The 19,722-nt window shown below is 52.1% G+C and overlaps 1 protein-coding gene across 5 annotated transcripts in view; it reads right to left on the bottom strand.

The window, feature by feature from the left end:
• The window catches only part of LOC128267967 (PDZ and LIM domain protein Zasp-like), a 39,723-nt gene extending 25,807 nt beyond the window's left edge, over positions 1 to 13,916 (bottom strand). For all 5 annotated transcript variants that reach the window (XM_053004936.1, XM_053004937.1, XM_053004939.1 and 2 more), the window contains exons 1-3: positions 13,896 to 13,916; positions 12,723 to 13,061; positions 8,314 to 8,340 (exon numbers count right to left, since the gene is read on the bottom strand). The gene's annotated coding sequence lies outside the window, so the exon portion shown is untranslated. The remainder of the gene's footprint in view (positions 1 to 8,313; positions 8,341 to 12,722; positions 13,062 to 13,895) is intronic.
• Between the last annotated feature and the right edge of the window lie 5,806 nt (positions 13,917 to 19,722).

Genomic DNA, 19,722 nt, shown 5'->3' with positions numbered 1-19,722 from the left:
GACGGAGGAACCAGCCACACGAGCGGTTTTTGATCTATTTTCTGATAAAAACAGCATTTCATAGAATTCTTATTTTTTCATGTTGAACGGATTTGAACTTATAAATCAGCTCTGTTTTGCCTTGTGTCTTGTCCTTCAGGACCTTCAGGAGTCCACTGGACCACTTCCAACCATCAAAATACGAAATCAGAGCTTCGCAATTCTGCACTGTGCCTTTTTCAGGATGCTTACTAGATTTAAATGCCCTTACTCCTGAATGAACGTTCATTACTCACTGAAACACAGTGAGTAAACAATAAAATATGAATCTTTGTGTAGCCCATGCCTAGTTTTTATATTGTAAAGATATTGGCTCCGTTCGCTTCTTATCTTTCTTTGTTCGCTCCAGACAACGTGCGTGTGCCATTTCGTTGTTGTTGTTGTTGCCGTTCATCACACACAAAAGTGTCTGCTTATGTCATGCGGCTTGTGCTTGTGTGTTTACATATGCAAACACGAAAGGGTTTCTAAAGACCCTGCACTTTGCGATCATCTTTAATCACTTGCAGCGTTTGCTCGTCCGCTAAATTAACTCGCCGTCCATCCTCACTCGCTCTCGATCATATTTCATCGACACTAACAAGGGACGCCTTTGTGTCGCGATCCGAACGAAACTGGACGCCCGGCATGACATCATAATGAGTCTCCAAGCCGGCCGGGCGGTTTATCGGTCGGCCAAGTCCGATCCTTTCTTCCGCAGTTTGTGGCGGAGGCCGTTTCAGCGACTGCAAACACCGTCGGCCGGCCAGTGACGAAATGGCCCCAAACCTTCGACAAACCGTGACTCAACGTGTGCGCGGGGTTGAAGTGTTTTCACTTTTATTTGCACCATGTCAACGGCCATTAGCAAACAGCGTCATTGGCTGGGGCCATTTAATATCCTACCTAAAAAAAACCTCTGTCTTCCAAACGCGCCGTTGAGTAATTCGTATTGATCGCAAAAAAAGACGCGGCATTCAATGACAGCATAACTGTCTGGGGCGAATGAAAACTGAAACGGCCAGCGCATTCCATAAACGCGCCGGCGGCTAAGTGGAGACCCTCGGTGAACCTTCTGGCGCCTTGACGCGCGATTAAGGGGCCACTTACAGGGGGGAAAGCCAGCCAGCCAGCCAGCCGCAGCCGTTTTGGGGTCTTCTTCGGCAGCGTCAGCATTCTTGCGCCTTTCGTTGGGCACGTTGGCGTAGAAAACAAAAACCATCAGGGGCTGCAAAAAACACAGAAACAACATTACCCATCACCGGAACACCGGAGCGACCCCCAAAGGGGCGCAATGCCGCACATGGCTCACGCAGCACCGAGGAAAGTGGAAAAGAAAATAACATCTTCCACGGCCAGCCAGCCATGCCATGCGAACGTCGGAATGGCTCCAAAACGCACCGGATTTCCCAGCCGCCTTTTCCCCGTTTCTGGACGGTTTCACGTGCAGCAAACTGCACGTTTTCCCGGCACTTCACTAGTGTGATGTTTGTGTGGGAATTTTACATCGCAAATAATTACGGACGTTCCGACGTTCCGTGGTAAGTGAAACAAATGTTGGAGACGGTGTCCAATGGTGAAAAGCCTAAGGAAACCTCCGAGCCCAGCTTCTTGCTCCAATTTTCACAATCTTGTTGAAAGTATGAGCTATGCTTTGCAAAATGAGAGCAAAAAGGAAATAAAACCAATAAATCACATGGAATTGAACCGTTTTTAGTATTTTAATATTAACTTAATCCTTGATATCTTCAACTACTGAATTTCAACAAAATTAGTTGCATCCATTCTAGAAGCCATGCGAAAAGCTAATTCTACAGGTTCTCGAACGAACGATCCATTGCCAAGGCCCTTCGCAAAGTGTTCCACGTGCCTTCGTCGTCTGCCAAGGGGGCGACCTGCCAAGAATCCCGTCGTCGTCGTCGGCAGCCCCCGACTGACGGGACGGTCCGCGTCAAGAGATCGAGCCAAACCGATTGCCCGCGTGCAGGCTTGGCTCGACTCGGTGTAGCAGCAACGACGACGAAGACGCCAGGATGTGGAGCCAACAATTATTTAGCCCAGCGCAGCGCAATGAGCACTGCACCGTGCCGAGTGACTGTGCACCGAACGAATGTTTAAATCGATGTTGGCCGGTCGGTCGGTCGGTCGGTCGGTTGGTCGGTGGAAAAGAAATTAACATCATTTATCGAGCGTTCTAGCGCGTCACCCTTCCGTGGGACCCTGACTTGCCTCCCCCCTCCCCGCGGGTGCTGGCATCTTCGCTTCGCGGGGTTCGTTACGCTCGGCGCGGACGCGGGCGCGCTATCAGATTGGGCGCGAGCGGAATACGAGCGAACACGAGCTTCCTGTGAGCTCAGGACGGGCGGGGACACAATGGGATGCCCGCAGTACCGGAAAGCTGCTGCTAAGTTCTTCCGATCGTGAGATTTCACATCGATTACGGTGTACCCAGGTTCAGGAGCAACTGCCGCTGCCGCCGCCGCAGTGTTGGGAGCACTGAACTTCGAGGCGAGTCTCAAGGTGTCGCCGACGAGGCGAGGCTGACGATTCCGTTGACACGCTGGATCGCCGGTTGGCCGCCAAAAGGCCGGCCGGAGTATTTATGTAGCGGAGTGTCGGTCAGATGACACCCATTTAGCTGCCAGTCTCGCGACACCATCCTCCTCCGTTGGAGGTGATGATTTATGGTGAGATCGGGACGGTGTGAGCAAACGCGCGATCGGGCAAGTGCGAGCACAAGTGCTCACAAATCACGCCACGGCAGGGAAGAAGGCATTTAATTTCATTTTTATGATAATTTCACTGTTCGCTTGATGGTTGCCATTAAAACAGGGCATTGAATCATAAGGCCATGTAAGTGGGCAATCCTTCATTTTACAATACGGATCGCTTGGGATCGTTAAGATACGAGGGAATAAGATAGTGAAATTTGCAGCATATCTTCTGACAGTGATCTCACCAAAGTTTCAGTCAGTTTGGGCTCGTAGTTGCTGTGAATAATCGTTTGAGCGAGTTGATGTCAGATTTTTGATTAAATAAAATCGTGTATCATACAAAAACATCGCCAAAACATTGCGAAAACATCGCCAATGAAACGCGTTGGTCACTTCCTACATTTCAGCAGATCTAGCCAAACGTGACTTCTTTTTGTGCCCTGATATGACAATTTTCGTCAAACGAAGGGGCAATCAACTTCAGAAATGAAAAAAAGGTCCTTATCTTAAACTTTTACAAATAATACAACAAATATTTTACATTACAAATAAACAAATAATATTTTACCCAAAACCAAAATTCTTAGCATGCTTGAAGTGTATCGGCACTCCGTTGCACCCGGCAACCATCTACCTCATCTCCTACCCGCCGGCAATGGTCTATTAAATGGAATTAAAAATCACCACCGATGCTATTGAACTAATTTGGAACCCGTTCCGTGGACCGCGGCCACATGCACCAGTTAACTTCCCATAAACAGTCGCAGACCCATCTTCGGGCGGGAAGCATCCTGAGCGAAGCTCATTAGTGCAGCAAATTTATGCACTCCGATGCCGTGCCGGTGCCGTGTGGCCGCGGAGCATAACCGAAGAATGCCGCCCTTCGGCACGGCCCGAAGGCGGTTTGATGATTCATTAGCAAATGAAATGCATCGCTCCCGCCTTCTCGAGCTGAGCCCTTCTGCCCCGGCGCGGCGCGTTCCCTCGGGTGTGACTGATTTACGCCGAACCGGTGCACCGGTGTTCGCGGGGCGATGCAACGCGATGCAATCACCTCGCCACGATCCGTGGCGCGTTACAAAAAACAACCTCTCCCCCAACCCCGCCGGGTGTGTCACCCACCCTTCGCCGCGGTCAGCCACGCTCTCAGCCGCGTGTTCGATTTATTTATGATATTTTTTCAAACGAAACGTCGCTACCGGCGCGAAACTCGAGAGGAGTTATTTTTAAAACAAAGTCCCGCTCAAAGTGCCTCTTTGCGTGCGCGGTGGAAGCCCGTTGGAGGATACTCTTTTTTATTATTGTTGGGGTAAAAAGTGCATGGAAGATAATCGCGGTCGAAAACGTAGACAGTGGCCGTTGACGGACACTCAGAGTGTGGCTTTTGAGAGATAAACACCGTAGCCGCAGACGCCTTCGCGCCCGGGGATGCATTCACCGTCCCGCCGTTTGATGGCAAAATTACTGCCCAACGACGGCGACGTGTCTACCGCTCCACTCTTCGACCCAAGCGCGCGCATCTAACATTGACATTGAATTCACCCGTCACACACGCACCTTTCGAAACGGTTCGCGACGACCACCTGCGGGCCACCAACCCAGAAGACGGCCGTCCTGCGCCGTCCGCTACTTAGTAGCATCACTTTCTCGGCGGCTCACGGCGGTGAGTGCGCCTTCCCTAGCGCCTTTCGGTGACCTATTTTTAAACATTACTCAAACCTCGTCGGGGTCCGTGGTCGTCGGTGTGTGTGTGTGAGATTTTGCTCAATTGCGCACCTTCGCGAAGTGTTGCACACTTTTTATGCTCAGCATGCTGTTGGGATGGGATGTTCCCGGAGTGGCCACGCAGAATCGTGCACCACGCGTAATTGGACACCGTGTTTTGTGTTCGAAACCCCAATCAAACCACCGCTTGATGTTGCCCAGAGGCAGGCGATGGGGCACTTCCCGAGAGGATCAGTTTGATTTGTACGATCTCAATGATTTTGCTGAACATTTCTCAGTTAAACTAAAATCTAAAATCTAATAGACTTCTGTTTACCACGAAGTGCTCTGCAGATCTGGTGATTGACACGAAATTCCATCCTCGTTGTCTTCGATGATTTAAAGCACATGACACATGCGGTCGGTAGGTTGCCATTTTGTTTTTTGTTGGCCGGTAGCTAACCATGTTGCCAACCAACGGGGGAGTCACGGGGGTGACCCAAGCCATGTGGGCGAGCACTTCGGGTTTATTTATTCTGCAACAAGCACGAAAATAGATCATCCGTTTGGCGTTGTGGCGGACGGAAGCGGATCTGGCCCATCGGACGTCGGACGATGATCGTCGTGTGCAGGCCACGCCCTGAGAGTCATCGTTCGATTTGTCCGCAAATGTTTGAGGTAATTTCGGGCAGCAAACAAAGAATGCTGCCATGTTGCAAGATTTGCTGGATTCTTGGACATGTTATCGATTCGAAGTTCAAACAGGAACGGCCTTTGGCCTTTGAACCTCCAAGAAGCAGGGTCTCATCTTCTTGATCGGATTTGCAACGAACCCGAACGTGATTGTTGATTGGACAACCAACGAAAGAGAAGCGAAACTCGATTCTTCAACGTGGCCGTGTCGAAGAAAAGGGCCGTGAGCCGAGGCAGACTGCAAAAGAGAAATTTCGTAGGTCACCGTTGTGCCGTTGCGTGCCTTCGGATCGTTCGCCAGCCGCCGCCGCCGCCACCACCCACCAGGAGGGCCTTCTGGTCCTTCATCCGGGTTGTAAATCATCCGTCCTTCGCTTAATTGCATCGCTTTTGTCGCTCGGTTCGCTCTTCGCCTTTCCGGTACGGGGTCTGATGGCGGGACAAAACTCGGGCTTCTCACGCGACAGACGTGCGTGGCCCCCTGTTCACGCGATCAGCTTTCGTCAGCCGGCCATTTGCATTTCCCTGAACCGTTCCCGCGTGGGGAGTCGCCCGCGGGACGCCAAATAGTCCTTTCGTCCTGGCCCAAGGGTGCTGGCTGACATCAGCACTTCTGGCACCCGGGCACGTACTAAGCCGTATTGTTTAACATAATTACTGACCCCGGTGACGGCGTCCCGCTGCGCGTCCCGGATTGCGCATTGGTTGGAGAAGCCGAAGACGCGCACACGGAGATGGTCTGGCTGTATCCTTTTCCGCCGTCGGTGCACCGATTCAACGGCACACGATCACCACGGGCACCCGCGGGGATCCCGGGGGAGGTCAGACACCGAGACGAACGTGATTTTTTCGGTTTTTCCACCATCCCACAGCTTCGTGATCTTCCGCTCAGCCGCTCCGGCAGAGGCAGTCCCGGGCAGTCGCCGGAACTGCCTCGGAATTAACTTCGGACGCGCACCAGACGGGCGAATTATTTGTTTAATTTTCGGTCCGAATTCGCGCGGTCGGTGGGATTTCGGTGCAATCCGGTGGAATGTGACCTTTTTCTGCTCGCCGAGCGAACACGAGAGTAATCCACTGCTGGGTCGCGCGCATAAATAAATGTCAGTTCCAGCGGATTGGATTTTTTCCACCCATTTCACCAACCGGGCCGGGACCGGAACCAACCGACGGCGAAGCACCCCCTCCAGGTTGAGACGGAAGAATTGGGTCCGAAAACAGAAATAAAGGCGGACGAAAAATGAGCTTCATTTTGGAAAGCGCAAATACATCCCACGTTCCTCGTGGACCACGGGCGGCAGACATGGGGCAGAACATAACTTGAGGCACACGGTAATTTACTTCGATCGTTGATTTAACACACGTTTGTTGTGCACATCACCGTATTTGGGAGAACATTCAGTATGTTCCGCTCGCTTTAAAGCAATCAAACCAAATTTTGTGTCACCCTGTGAAGTGTATTAACTTAAAGGAAGGTAAACGTGCAACAGGAAGTTGAGGTATCTCAAGTGAAATAAGATGGATCAACCTGCGAACCTTAAATGAACCTGGCCCAACCGGGCAGTGTGGTCCAAAAATACATCCTTTCCTCCATTGCAACAAAGCTCCATCTAATCCTGTAACTCTCGCAACGGTTCGCTTACTCTGCCCGTTTGTTTTTCCCGACCGTAATTTAATCCATCGCGCAATTTGGCACCACTCTAAGCCCGCTCTCGAGTGTGGTCCGAGCATCTGGTCCATCGTGCCTCGTCCATCCTCAAAACAACAGGAAAAAGTCTGCCTTCTGCCAACTGTCAGTCCACGGCACGGTGGCGAAGATCGACACCAAAAATGCTGATGCCCTCGGGGGAGGCGCGAGCGGGGGCCCACGGTTCTAATTTTACAATCCGCGGTCCGCACCGGTTTCGCTAATCCACTTTCGTTTTCCGCCTCGCCAACTCGACCAACCGATTGCCCGACCGCGACCGCGGGCCGAAGGAGTCTCGGCCGAACGACGCTTGCCACATAAATTCGAGGCCGATTGTTTTCCCGGATCCCCCGGATTGCATCAGGTTTTCTGGATTTTCCCGTGTTGTTTTCGATCGCCCGAACCCGCAACCCGACCGCTGATCCAATCGGAACTTCCGATCCGATTATGTAAACGGCCCGCAACGAGGGAGAGACAACTAAAACGAAGGATCTATTTTCGAATTCGAGTTCAATTAGCGTGTTGCTGAGCGAAAGACAACGCGACTCTTTGGTCCACTGGATGACACTCGAGCGGCTGGATCAAACTGTCCATCCCAGGCACAACGGCTGGACCCAGCCGCGATCGAAGAGTTCAAGGTCGTCGGACAGCAAAGTTGGTTGCAAAAGTGAAAGTCCCGTCCCGATGTCTTCGTCACGACACGCGAAGAACTGGTTTGGAACCTGCACACTCATCAATCACGGAGACCTTCTCCTCCTCGACCACATCCGGAACCGGCGAAACCGGGGTGTCCTCTTCGTGTTTGACCAACGCGGTCGCTGTGTGAGGTGACGTGTGCGCGACGCTACGTACGTCAGCGTGACGCAAAGCGGGGAAAGAGTTAACGGGCGACGCGTTACGTAAGATTTCCGCTCCGAAACGGCACATTTCCATCGGTTCAAGAAGACCTGCTCATTACCTGCCACCGCGAACCGATTGATATTTAGCTGAATCAACAAGCGGCCGGTTGCAACACCCGAGAATCCGAAAGCCCGGCGCTCACTTGATGTGGCCTAGTTTCGCTTCCGCTTCGAAGGGCACCTAATGCCCCGACCGGCAGCCGCATCTGCCTTGTTGGTACTGTGTTCGCAGTCAAAACAGATTACTCGCGTCCGACACAGGATTTGTGCCGGAGAAGGTCGACCGACCGACCGGCGGCTGAGTCAACACAGCACACGTTCGCTGGGCCCCATAACATAACTTGGCTGTGGTCGATCGGTCGCCCCGGGCATGGTAACAAGCCGTCCAGCATACAGAGTTGCAGTCGCTGATAGTTTGGGACGTGTTTGGGGCGAGTCAAATTAATTTTGTTTGTATGTTCATCAGTCGCTTGGTGTCTCGAACGATGCGTCCTGGGCAGCTGCTGCTGACACGTTCGTGTCGCTTAACGAAACCCATCACAGGATATTGGATGGGAATTTAGCAAACGCATGGAGCTAATCACTTTACCTAACCTACCTCAAATGTTTAGGGCTGTACGAAATGCTGCAACGAAAAACAAATGGAAATCGAAGCGTTAGAGATGCTACTTTTTACAGTCGGAGATTCACAATTCCTATAGCTGTGAGTCATCGCGCGCCAGGGGGTTTTTGCGTCTCAATTGGCGACTCAAACACCCGAATCACGTTAATCGAATGACACGCCATTTTTATCACGTATCTGGTAATTCGATTACGATATCTGGGAAGGTGTTGCTTTTTGTGCTGATAACGTGCAAACTCACTGTGGCTTTGTGCTTTTTGAACGGTCGAATGCTTCGAACCGAAAGGTCGAATCGATTTCGTGTCGTAAGATTTTTTGCTATTCGAAGAGAGTCCAAGGTTGGTGACAAACCAGCTTTTAGTAGTTGATATGAGGTAGACAAACCATTTAAATTGGTTTAAACTATAGGCGACCAACAAACTTCGGGCATGAAACATTCACTAATCTTAATGTGCTTCTCAAAATGCTCAGAAATAGCAGCTTTCCTGACAGCAATCATTGAGTAAGAAGCCTATCATGAAATCGGCGAGAATAACTCCCCATTAATCGGCCTCCACGTGAAGATCTGCTACGGAGCGGATACTTATCGTGTGGGATAAAAACGGCGTGTGAAGCCGCGGATTCGAGGGCACTGGGAATGTAGGTAACCGTCCGTTTGATAGGCGCGTCGCATTTATTTACCGTCCTTTCCTAACGGGAACCAAAGCCGAGCTTCTCCGAAGAAAGCTGTTGGGCCTGCAGTATGTGTTATCGCCTCTATCTTATCGGAAGTCGCGGCTGGACACATTAATGTCACGTCGGATGGGCCATCAAGCAGCACTAGTCACGTTTGCTGTTGCGTGTTGTTTGCGCACTTTCGGTTGCCGGCCTGGCCACCCGGTTTTCCCTATTCGCCCCGTTTCTGGTTAAATAGTTTACTTATTTGCAATCTCACCACACCCTGCCACACTTCGACTTCCGTGGAAAGTTTTGTAACCGAAATGAAGGCACAATCGGGTATCGGAACGCTGCTCCTTGGCCGCTAGCGGGTTGCCCAAAAACCGAAACCAGATGAAATTGAGTGAAAACCCTCGAATGAAATCGAGGAAAGCGGCGCGAAATGTGCGACTGCGGCCTGCCGGTTAGGCCCTGTTGCTGTTCGCTCAAGATTTGGGGCTAAAAATACTCATCCGAATCGTCCCAAACACACACACACGCAGACGGGGTGGCCGTTTGGTGGAGGCGAGCTGACGCACCCGCCAGGAACTCTCGCCGGAGCGGCCCAACCAGCACCGACCTGCCCGCCTTGGGCTGAACGAATGCAAAGGGTTTTCACCACCAAATTGCGGGTGTGTGTGTGTGTGTGACCTCGGAACCACATGCCATCGCAGTGTGTCCTAGCGGCGTACTGTGCGCATGCGGCCCCCACCGCGGATCGCGAGAGATCTTGAGGCCACACACTTGAGAAAAATTGGAGAAAAACGATCTTCGGTTTTTCTTCGAGCATATTTTTAAAACACCGATGCGCCCCAGAAGAGGGGCCCAGGGGGTGGCGCATACGGAATTATAAATAATGCTTACCTTCGGGGCCAACATCGGGGTGTTACAACATTTCGGCGCGAAATAGGTTAGGGTTACTGTTTGGCTACCGAAGCGCCTCGCCGACGGCGACGCATTTTCCCAAACATGATCGATGGCCAAGCACGGCCAAGACGGCCGGGTTCTCACGCCCACTGGGGGTGGCCCACCTATTTTTGTAGGTCAGGAAAAAGGGCGCCCGCGTGTGTGTGAATGATTTGCAGCCAACAGCAACAGGTGGGTCAATAAGTAGTGCAGCTAGTGTCACTGGCCGCATGGTATCGGGACTTTTGGGGAAAGAGCTGCTATTTGAGTGCAAATGCTGTGCTTTGATTGAGCGAGATCCTTCAGGGTCCCAAATCCACCAACAACTAGTGCGATTCGTAGCTGTTCACGAATTTTAGAGAGCTGTGGCTTGGACTTTGATTAAAAGAAACGTTTCGGCCAAAGTAGTGAAATGTTTTTGAGGCTCCGCAGCCTACTTCTGCCAACGTAGATGGCGATCACATATCGCTTAAGAAGATATCAACACATATCACCCATCTAATGGCCGTGCAAGAAAGTTGTCCTTCTGACGTCAAATTTTTGTCGTCCTGATTCATGAGAGTAATTAGAGGGTAAAACCTCAGGACCCGAACCTGCCCAAGGGTGTCGGGTGATCATTCTTTCGACGCGACGCTACATTGCTTGTAACACGCCCAAGTCCCAGCACGTGTGACCTTGTCACGTGGCCAAAATAGAACGATGGGGTAACCGCAGCTAATCGAGCCATCTCGCGCCCGTCGTGATTCGGAATGGGATCAAGATCGCGAGACTTATTTTTACGTTACCGCGGGAGACACTTCAAACCCTCGCCGAAAGGCTCGCTCGCTAGCTTGAAGGACCTCAAACGGCACAAAAGAACACAGTTGACCAATCGTAGCTACGCCATCGCCGGTAGCATCTTAATTCTTCACAAACTCCACACCGAGCTCCACAGAGGAATCGCGAACCGAATTGGCGCAAATTACGGCACGCTGCGAACTTGAAATTCCTTTGCGCTGAAACGGCCGGCACCTAGGAATGCAGCTCGTGGGGTGGATTGGCGGTGAGTCGACCTTCAACTGGGGCCCGAATAAAACCGGCTCTGGCGATCCCCGCGCGGCTGCTCCCGCGATGTTGCCGGGCTGGAGTGTTGCCATTTTGCTTCCTTCTTGCATCGTTTTTCCCCCCGCTAATTCCAACGACCATCACCGGGATGGCGGGAAGCCGTCACAACATCTTTTGACGATCTGCTAATTGAAGCTATACGCTTCGGCTGCAGAACTCAGCGCGACTGTGTCCAGCGGGGAACAGATTTGGGTACGCAATAGATGACGCATTAGGACGCCAATCGGTCGACTGCCGAACCCAAAACCAAACGCAGCCCTGTGGGGAAAGCCTCTCTCGGTTGTCGGAGATCCGGAGTCGGACACTTGTTTGCCTGTACTTCAGTTTTGGAATTCGCCACCGGAGGGGCGATGCGACCGTTCCCGGTCGCTGCCACTGTCCTGAGACACGCTCCGCGAGTGGGTGTTTGAACAGCTGCGTCCCACTGCCTAACCGATTCCGCACCTTCCACAGGCCGCCGCGGTGGTCGGTGTCGGTGAATTAGTTTCGTGCGCCATCGGAGGCCATTCCGCGGCGGTGCGGCTAAATATACGCTCGATGCGTTCAGAAAAGAAGCAATTGGTGTTCTTATTTGCCGCCCGCTTTTTTTTCTCTCGGGGTCTCTGGTCTTGTTGTTATGCCTCGCGAGGATCCGCAGAGGGACGCGAAGCTCCCTGTGACACTCGCCGTGCGCTGGGGTTGAGGGTTTTCGCTTTTCATTGCGCTCGGCGCGAAAAGGCGCGTCGTACGCGCGGACGTATATTTAATTTTTAACGGCCCCAAGACACCTAGCGGAGCTGCGTTGTAGTGTGGCCACAGCCAGTCGGTGGTTTGCGAACTCATTAAACTGGTTCCGTCGCTCGGTGTTCCGTCTGTCTCTCTCTCTTTCGCTCTCTGCGGGAGGATGATCGTACGCAGCATACACGCGTGCGCCGCGAGTTTCGCGCTTTTTAGCCCAAGGAATGCTGGCCTTTTGAGCGCCCAAGAACGATGGTGGTGGGCACCGGAACGGAAGGCAACGTTTAATAAAAAAAAAAAAAAAGAGCGGGCCACACGAGAACCAATCGATGGCAGATGGGAAGGCCTCGCCGAAACAGGTACGATATGCAAAGTAGCCTCTCTTCGACCCTCCGGATTGGGGGCCATAAATTTGGCGCTTCCATCGCGCTTCGTGACAACCGCTGGACCAGGAAGAACCCGGCGGCGGCGGCGGCCGGCACACGGAAACGCACCGGCTTGAAGGGGTGCCGGATAAGCCTTCGCCCAGGCTCGCTGCAGGCGCATCGAGCATCGAGCCCGGGGCCGAGCAGTTTATTCAACTCCAACTTCCGCAGGCTCTCGACGTGCACATCTTGCGTGCCGGGGCGTTCTCGTCCCCTCGGCTCCGGGCGAGAAAAAAATAAAATCAGTTCTCTTTTTGCCCGCGATAAAGCCGATTTTGCATGCAAAACGAGCAGCAGCAGGTCCGTGGCGCGCCGCCGAGCCGATAGTCGTATTTTTAGTTCCCCGGTCTCCGGTCGTATCGTCGTCGCCGTGCTGCCATCGAAATGGCGGATACTTCTGCCTCGCCGCCCACCGCCCGGCGCATCCGGATCCTGCCTGTTTTGATTCCTTTTCCGAACCCCCCATCGTTTGCGTGTTGCCGCGCCATCAGACGACGCGGCCTTTGGCCTGTTCACACCTTATCCCGAAACACTCACCTTTGCGTTGGAGTGGTGTTGGAGAGGTCACCGAGAAAAATCGGACCGGGCGACAACGGAACACGCTCCTCAGTGGCGGAAGAGCTTCCTGCGTGCCGTGCGAGTTGATTACACACACTTGAGGTCACTGTTTTGGATTTTGATTTCGATTTGTTGGCTCCTTTTTACCAACACACAGACACTCTCTCTTTCTCTATTTCTCGCTTTCGATCACAACGCCCACTCGGTAATTATCACACACACACTTTAGGGAAAACTCACACACGCTCACTTGATGGTGTTACGCAAACCGCAAAATCTGCTCCTTTACGGATGGGGTGCGCCTGTTGAATCTCTATACTGCGGAGAGATTGAACTGATTAGTGGGGTTTGTGGGGTCCTCGAACAACGCGTATCCTTCGCAGGCGATCCCGCCGGAAAACCTAAACACTGGAACAAGGAACGGACACAGCACCAAGCGCATCGGATCGTTCGATTGATTTTGTGCGCTTAAAGTTGTTTTCGATGTTACCGTGTTCTATGTTTTTTTTCCTACTGAAGTCGGGCTACTCGGAGTGGAAGGAAGCCACAGACAGGGACAGCCAGGTACGCTTAGGACACGGGAAAACCAAACTACAACCGAAACGGTGTTTGAAGAACACAGAAGAAAATCCGTCCTCTGGCTGTGGCTGAGCAGCGTTGCCACGACGGGTGCTTGGCGAAGGGGGTCCGCGTATCCCGCCGTCACAACGACCGCATCGCCACACGTCGTAGGGGATGAACAAAAATGTTTGCTGATTTTTATTTTTAGATTCAACTGAAAATTTCTTCGAAATCCACGGACTCGGCGGAACGGGCTTGTGACGTAACGTGCGGAGACGGAGAGCGCGGGGCGGTGCACGAAAATCGGACAGCACTATCACCCCCGGCAACACTGGGCCAGGATCGTCACACTGTAAGGTCTGCACTTGATGAGTGATCCTTCCTGCACCACCAACAAGATCCCTGAAGGCAACTCCGCACACGAACTAGTCATCAATTTGCCTCACATTCCGAAGGGTCTAATCACGGTCAACACACACGAGTCATCAGTCCCTCAACTTTTCACCCGCTTCTCTGTGGTTCGTGAAGTCATCGGAACCGCTGAGGACTACGACAACGACTCCACACAGCACGCGAATCCAAAGCACGGACCCAACACTTGCCTTTCGCCCCGACTGTACACCGACCAGCTTTTCCGAACTAACTTTACCAACTGAACTGAACTGATGATGCGAAGACCTGATTCAGTCGAACTGCCCGTGAGTTACCCGTGGCGCTCTCTCGAGCGCCCTGCGCATGCTCTCGCGCGACTTACGCATCCACGGCAAAAGCGCAACAGGTATCTACTGAGGCTAAAAGTCGAAAACCGGATTTTTTTCAAAGAAATCACATGTTTATTGCATTGAAATGAAAAACTCTAATTTATTTAAAGTATGTGCCATCGCTATACATTTCTCCAAACCTCTCTGCTAAATCGTGGATGCCACACCGAAAGAAATGTTCGTCTTTTCCGATATGGAGAACTTCCTTTTTAATGTGGTTTTTTCGGTTTTCCTGCTGTCTTACATGTGGCACACATTTTCCAATTTTCTAGATCTTCCACAATTCTTCTGATTCGCGAATTGTTGTTGCGTTTGCGTGTCATTTTCGCTCAAAAGTGCTTGTAGTTCAGCGTCCTTTCTAGAGTATCGTCTAGAGTCTTCCGACGCTCTTTGTTTGTTACGTGAAAATCGCCATGTTAACATATTTTGAATCGCTTAAAGTACTGCGATCTTCCATGATGTAAAAGCAAAGTAATGTTGCCAAAAACCATAATTAGGATGACCAAACTGATAGCTAGAAACATCTGTTTACACAATCCGATTTCATGGTTCTAGGTCTGGTAGGGAATCGATGGTCAGGGCGAGTGCGTCGAGCCACACGCGCATGCGAGAGCGCCAAGGAGAGAGAGAGAGTGAATCAGCACCAGGAACCCACAGAAACCCACCGGTTGCTGAGTGGTTCGACGATCGCTGCTAGCAACATAGGGATTAGGGAATTAGGGATGCGTTTGGGATGGCCACATAAAACCGCTTAGTTACTTATCACTTAGTACTACTTGATTGTTCGAAGTGGCGCCCGGGTTGACCGTTTCACTTTTCAAACAGCCCCAGCTCCCGTTGAGTTCGCCCGCGGATCCCCCGACGATTGCAACATCGTCGCACGAGGTTCAGAACGTGCCAAACAGGTTACCGACGGCCGAGAACACAACGAAACGATCAAGCCAAGAAAGAACATCCGCCGATGCTGTGTTGCTGTGGAGGTCACCGAAAATTGCGCTGCAAGATTTTCGATGCACGGCGTCAACGGCTAATCGAAGCGGCTTCCCGAGGCAACATACTTTTGGAGGGCAACATATTGCGGCAGTCGCGACAGCATGCTTTGAACTTTGTTCTGAATTATTATGAAACTATATTTATCCATCACGGCCCACAAGCGAGTTGATTGCTGTTATCTTCGGACTTTGGGCGCGTGTCGCTAAAAATATCGCACCGCGAACACCTTCATTTTTGCCCTGAAGCACCATGTACAAAAATGCTTCGGTATCATCCATCATCGGGTGCTCCTGAACCGCAAACTCCCATCGTTAAATTGTGTATCCTTCGAAGCTCACATTCCTCCGCATTCTCACTCACTAGCGAGAGACAGTTTCAAATATTTTGGCACGTTTCGCGTTTCTCGATTTCTGGTTTTGTTGACGTATCATTTTTTTCACGCAACAAATTTTTCTATTGGAAAACATCGTTTTCTACTTATTTCTTTTTTGCATCATAGGTTTTCTCAAAACCACGGACAGAACTACGTATACCAGAGCGTAAATACAGCGACACGTAGAAATCGGATGGTTTTGTAGATAACTTTTTTACTCGGCCATAAAATGTACAGTCAAGCAAAACTATAAATACATTGTGCGAATCGAGGAAGAGGGATGTCGCGCTATGGAATCGGCCACTTAAAAAACATTTTTCGCAGAATATGAACCATTTGAATATGAACCGCAGCCGACCATTTTGAAAATATGTTTGTTGCTCAGCGATTAAATCTAAACTCTTAACGTTGCTGAACGTCTAAATTTATGCAAATAAATAAATAAATAAATAAATGAATCACCCTAATCACCGTGAGTAGTATTGCTAATTTTTCAATGACGCGTATTCGTTCGTGGTTCTCCACGCAGACTCCAACGCCGACCCTCGGGCGTTTCGAGAGTCCTCCAACCCGGGGCACGCAAGCAGAACGTACTCCGGCGACTCCACGACGCCCAATCCGGTGAAGGTACTACGGGAAGTACGCATGCCCAGTGAGGAACTGGGTTAGGGTGGGTGTTGATATCCGGTGTAGCCAGTATTCAAGGTCCGTGATTGGGCGACACGTCAACGAATCTCAGTGCAGCTGAGTCGACATGATTTCATCGTGGGAAAAATCAACCCAGAAATCTAAACTAATCCTTTAATCGCATTGTTCTTGGTTTCAGGACGATTTCAGAGCGGTCGTCTTTTTGTATGCTACCTCGGCCAATACTCTCTTCTCTCGTCTCACGATGTTACTATTATCTTCGCACGCCAAAAATACGCCTGAAATGGCTGCAATTTGCAGCACAAACTCATGCACGAAAATTATTTTGTGTGCTATCACATTGCACACAAGCTCGAGAGACATGTGTGCAAGAAAACTCAAAAGTCGCAGAAAGCTCCAGAGTGGGCGCAACCAGTAGCTCGATTTCAAACTGTAACTCATTCTCTCGACAGGTTTTTGAATCATCAATTTCATCACCACCATTAAAATCGGTGCGCTGCGATTGGAAATGTCGAGCGCGGGGTTCTGTGAACCACTTCATCACTTCGGCACCATTACGCGGCTTCAAGAGCACGAACGAACACCGGGGCAATGGGATTTTTATAGTCTGTATACATCATCAGTGCAGCTCGTTGTGAACTGCTTAGTGAGTGAGTCCTTTGATTAAATCTGATTCCGTTCATTTGTACCCGGTGTGGCTAGTTACAACGGCGAATTTAAATTTGATGTTCCTGCTCCTGTCATTCGGCGGTGTAAGGGACACCGGAAAAAGGTCACCTCGTGAGTGCCCGAAATGCCGGAACGGAAGCCTGCCACGGTGGGCGAAGCTTTTTCGTCCCACTTTCGGTGCAGTGCCTCTGTTGTGACCGGAATGAGCGTGCGGTTGGTTGGTGTTGTTGGTGTTGGTCTCTCGTTCACTGGCTCTGCTAGCTATCGTCACGGGACTCGGGAGAGGTCGGGAGAGCGGCCGAGCGGCACGCTTTCGTGAAAAGTAGCAACCTTGTGCACTTCCAGCACCAGCGAAATTCTCCGCTCGCGCGACCACTGACAGCAAATCATGATCGGCGATCAGAGAGGAGAGCGTTCCGAGAGTCTACCACCAACGCGTGCGTGCGTGCGTGTGTCGGTGCGGTACCCACACAGGCGAGCGAACGGGCGAACTCGGAAAAATCGTTGCCCACCGAAGCCACAGTTCGCCACAGTTGGGCCAGTGAGTGAGCGTCGAGGTCAGCAGGTAGCAGCAGTGCGTTTTCCTCCGCGTGCTAGGTCCTCCGAGAAGTTTTCGCGAGCGCTACCCACAGCCGTCGCTGTGAGGAGGACAAGGTGTGTGTGTGTTTGACTGTGTAGGTGTTGGGTGTACGTGTGCCGTGTGGGAATCGCGTGATTCGCGCCTGGTTTTCCGCCACAAAACGTCACAAACCCCGGGGAAAGTCGCCTTCGGGAGTCCGGAACTCGGACGGGAACTAGTGAACCGCACCGCGAAGGACTCCCGTAGTTGTGTGGTTTTTTTCTTCTTCTCGCTGTTAAGTAACCAGCCAGTGAATGGTTTTGGGCCACCCCGAGACCCATCGTCCCCGAAAAACTCTAGTGCCTGTGAGCACATTCGCATACTAATTGGCACTCGAGCGGTTTGACGGAGTACAGCGAGGTGGAGAGACTCAACCTCGAATATATATGGGTTTCCGGTTCGTTGGCGTGTGAATGGTAGCGAGTCGTTAACGCCAAATTTTGCTGCGGCACGGAAGTCTGCTAGGGAGAGGCGGTACTGTTGGGTACGAGCTGAGGTAGAGCTAGACCCACCAGGGCTATAGAGTGGAGGAACTTCTGCACCTGCCATCACCATCATCATCATCATCGCCAACATCATCGTTATCGCCTCGCACGCTTTATCATCTCAATCGCACATCCTCGCCAACCACTATCACCGCAACTAGGGCACACTCCCAGACGCGGCCACCAATACAGTCGGGCGGACCGTTTCCAGGAGTTCCCCTGGCTGGATGGCACGGCCCAGGATCACCCACTCAACACTCAGCGTACATACGACCACACGACCACACGACCCCAACACACACACCCGGACGGACATTCAGACTCAGACAAACATCACGCACCGGACTAGGATATACGTACGGTGACAGCGTTGACAGCGTGCTGTGCGCCTGGGGCTGCCTCAGATACCGACTTTCCACCCGGTTCACCGGCCGTGCATAACGGTCCAACCTCACACCCCTTCAGGCCGTTGGGATTGTGGCCTACCGATCTGATCCTTAAACTCACCCGCAATCCCATGAGGCATGAGGCAGAAAAGAAAAAACGGATGACGGGTGACTAAGTGCCGTTCATTCAGGCAGCCTCACATATGATTTCGTGAGACGGTGTGTGTGCGTGCGCACGCGTTTCCGAGAGAGCGAGAGAGAGTTGGAAATCAATCGGAGAGTCCGCGGGACACTGAGAGACACATGCTACCCCTACCGGAGCAGCAGTGACTAGTAGCTGCACACCGCGGCGAGTTGATGTCGGGGATGAAACGACTGCGAAAAGCTTGAGCACCGGTGCCCCACGTATCTGTGTGTGTGTGTCAGGAACGAGTCGAAGGCGAACATAGGGGCCACTCACTTTACCACTACGGGCTACTAATATGCGTCCAGGCGCGCCTGATACTAATTCCGAGTGGCCGTGAGCGTAGCGAAGAGAGAGAGCGAACGAGCGCTCCATGTTTTGTGATCCTTTTTTTCTTTTCCTCCTTTTCGGTGCTGTGCCGTGCTCTCCGCACTCTGTATACCAATCCAGTGACCTCGCAGTACGCATGAGTGATGTTATCGATTGATTGCGCACGCAAACCCTTTGCTCGTCGCGCCATCTCGCAGCAGCAGGAGCAGCAGCAACAGCAGCAGCACTAGTCGCAGCCGAAGAATCAGAAACACGTTCCGTAAAAATGCTGCTGCGTTCGCTGCTACCGTGGTGCCAGTAGTAGTAGAGTGCGTTCACCGAATGCCGATTGTCCGGCCCGTCCGACCAACCGTTGCCGTTGCGGTCGGAAGGAAAGTAGCAGCAGCGAAACGGCCTCGCACACGGGACGGGTGCTGTTAACACTTCCCGCACGGGGCGCAAGGAGGGTTAAGAAAAAACCCTGGCACCCTGTCACGGCCCACGGACTCTCGGCCTGCGGATCCTCCGAGCTATAGGGCCCGGTCCCGTTTCGTTCCCGGGGTGATTCCTGATTCCTGGTGCTGACCTGGTGATTGTGGGCCAACGGTTCGGTTCACCTACCCAGATCTTCCCGTCACTTCTACTAGAGTGTGTGTGTGTCTGCGTGTGTGTGTCAGTCAGGCCCAGTGGCGGTGTGCGGCGTTCCGTTTCGGGCCAAAATCGTTCGGTGTCCGTGTTTCGTGTCCAGGGTTTCCAGAGTCGGTCGGAAAGTGAGGCTAGGAGCCTGGCCTGGAGCCCGCCGTGCGGTGTGGCAGGGGACGGGGCCCGGCGGGGAAGTGCTGTTGTGGTGAGGTTGGTGTGTGTGTGTGCGTATGTCGGCGAGGCGTACTGTTGGCAGCGCGGCTGATGGCAAGATGGCCGCAGGCGGGCCACGCTCCGGTTGCTAGTGCCTGCTGCTGTCCCCGGTGCTAAGGTGGTCAGGGGGGGGGGC

The sequence above is a fragment of the Anopheles cruzii genome, chromosome 2, assembly GCF_943734635.1.
Source record: "Anopheles cruzii chromosome 2, idAnoCruzAS_RS32_06, whole genome shotgun sequence".
NCBI classification, from domain to species: Eukaryota; Metazoa; Arthropoda; class Insecta; order Diptera; family Culicidae; genus Anopheles; species Anopheles cruzii.
This window is presented reverse-complemented; position numbering and strand designations above follow the sequence as displayed.